The sequence below is a fragment of the Eumetopias jubatus genome, unplaced genomic scaffold (genome assembly GCF_037043125.1).
Source record: "Eumetopias jubatus isolate StellerSeaLion01/CBP00866 unplaced genomic scaffold, mEumJub1_p1.0 scaffold_5, whole genome shotgun sequence".
NCBI lineage: Eukaryota > Metazoa > Chordata > Mammalia > Carnivora > Otariidae > Eumetopias > Eumetopias jubatus.
This window is the reverse complement of record NW_028274811.1, coordinates 137573876-137576502: the sequence shown is the minus strand read 5'-3', so window position 1 is coordinate 137576502 and position 2627 is coordinate 137573876. Positions and strand designations below refer to the sequence as shown.

General features: G+C 35.9%; 1 non-coding gene across 1 annotated transcript; it reads right to left on the bottom strand.

Moving 5' to 3' along the window:
• Nucleotides 1–220: 220 nt before the first annotated feature.
• LOC114204908 (U6 spliceosomal RNA) lies at nt 221–327 on the bottom strand. The gene has a single exon (XR_003608264.1). It is a non-coding gene; the product is annotated as a U6 spliceosomal RNA (small nuclear RNA).
• Between the last annotated feature and the right edge of the window lie 2300 nt (nt 328–2627).

Genomic DNA, 2627 nt, shown 5'->3' with positions numbered 1-2627 from the left:
CTGTGCCTGAAGTTTTATATATTAAAATAGGTATTACTATATAGTATGTTTTAGCTTCTTATTTTCCAATGGCAGGATTAAATTTTTATTAATTAATTGTGAACCTGATTATTTTCTCTATGTTGAATTTTGACATGTTAAAAGGAGCATTGATTTTATTTTTTTATTTTTATTTTTGATGGCATCGCTTTTTAATTGAAGGACAAAAGTTGGTCACATTAAAAATATGGAACGCTTCATGAATTTGTGTGTCATCCTTGCGCAGGGGCCATGCTAATCTTCTCTGTATCGTTCCAATTTTAGTATATGTGCTGCCGAAGCGAGCACGATTTTTTTTTTTTTATTAAATAGGTACAATCAGTCTGGTAAATTTGAGCTCCAGTTTTTTATATAATTCTCTATTAGTTAAGTGTCTCCTGCTCTCTCTCTCTCTCTCTCTCCTTTTCTCTGTCTCTCTCTCTGACTGTCATATATAAGGGCTGAATCTGAGTCTTCATATTTTTTTTAAAGATTTTACTTACTTATTCATGAGAGACAGAGAGAGAGAGAGAGAGAGGCAGAGGGAGAAGCAGGCCCCCAAGGAGCAGGGAGCCTGATGTGGGACTCGATCCCAAGACCCTGGGATCATGACCTGAGACGAAGGCAGACGCTTAACCATCTGAGCCACCCAGGCGCCCTGAGTCTTCATATTGACACTTACTAGATAACCTCAGAAAATTTGCTTTTCTTTTCTTTTATTCAATATCAGTTTTATTATTTTAAAAATATGAAATAATTCCACATTTATAGGGTCTCTAAATTAAATTAGATTTATGCACAGTACAAAGTACAAAATCTTACAGTAAATACGAAATGCATCTATATGTACACGCACACATACATAAAGAAATCAAATCATAATATTTTAATATCCAGGCCTGGTTGTCCGAAAGGTCCACTGCATCATGAGAAAATATCTCGTTACACATTGAAACTCCAAATAGCCTTTTGTGTGTAACTGCATTTACATGAACTTCCAACAGAAAGAAGATCCTGGCCCACCCTTGCTCATTGCTTTCCCATGTGTTCCATGCGCTGATTATTCGTAGACTTAGAGAATGAATGTGATGGTTTCTAGAATGATCCTGAAATACAGAGTATTTGAGCAAAAATACTAGGATGTTTCCAAACGTTAAGGCCTGGGATAACGCTTCCCTATTGATTGAAAAGTCAGAGATGCTGGGACGTCCTTGATAAGGGCTGCTTTCCTTAAGTAGCAGTCTAGGTGCAGCCCAGTAGTGCTCAACAAGACTCATTGAAAGCACAGCCTGCAGATCGAAAAGCAATTAGCATGCTGGATTGTGATAATTACCCACAGTATGGGAAGCTTCTCCCAGATAGAGCTTCCACTGTGCCTAATAATAGGATTCCTTAAATGGTGATATATTTTCATAGACACACCAGCGTTCTCATTTCAACCTTGTCACTTATATGGGATAGGGAAATAAACATCCTTCACACATTTTTTTTTTTCCTTCCCAAAGTATAGCACACTGCTGTTCTGACAACTTGTAATGTCACCTGAATGTTACCTTGAATCATGATTTAATCAGCCTGGGCAAAGCAACATCTCATTTATTTCTGCTATTTCTTTGTTTTGCAATGCCATGATTGCGAGAACAAAATTTAGATGGAGCTCTGATTAAAACTGAATGCGGAAGTAGATGGAACAGTTGTGTTTCTAGCATAATTTTCCCCTTATTACAAAAGGTCAAGTGTCTCAAATTTCTATTTACACAGGTAAAAACAATTGTGGGACATAGCAGAAGCCACATGACAATTTATTTCACTCAACAATAATCAATTCTTTGTGAATAAGCAATCCTTAACATTTTGGTCTACTTATGTTTTTATCATTAATTGGAAATTATGTATGATAACAAATATATGATGATGTGTTGTTTTAATACTTAGGTGTATTTCATGAATATTTTGAAAATATTTTATGATTCTTTTCTCTATTAAAGATAGCATCATAGAGCTAGATTGAGAATATTTTAAAATATTTTATTTATTGAAGAGAGAGAGAGAGAGAGATACCGAGAAAGAGCATGAGCAGGCGGGAGAGGGAGAAGCAGACTCCCCCGCTGAGCAGGGAGCCCGATGCTGGGCTCAATCCCAGGACCCTGGGATCATAACCTGAGCCAAAGGCAGATGCTTAACTGACTGAGCCACCCAGGTGCACCTAGATTGAGAACTTTTATTATAAAAAACAATGAAGACTGAAGAACTACTCTAGGAGAATTTTAGGCTCCTAAAATACCTTATAGTTCAATTTTCTTCTGTGTTTATTATTATTTTTTCTTCTACTTTGGTTCAGATCCCTGTGGACATTTACAACGGCATTTCCTAGCTAAATTTTAACCTGATTGATAGCTCGTATTGGGGCAATTACCCACATATTTTATTCTTTGTTGATTCAAATTTTGGTTGCCAAAAAGAAAGGATCATTTAGATATGTCAGGAAAACTTTTGTGGAAGAAAATTTAAACTGATGTTTCCGTGTTGAGTAAACCAATTATATATAGAAGAGTAAAAAATTTCCTTTGGCTATTCTTTATTTCCCTCAGGGAATTTTGTTTTGTTTT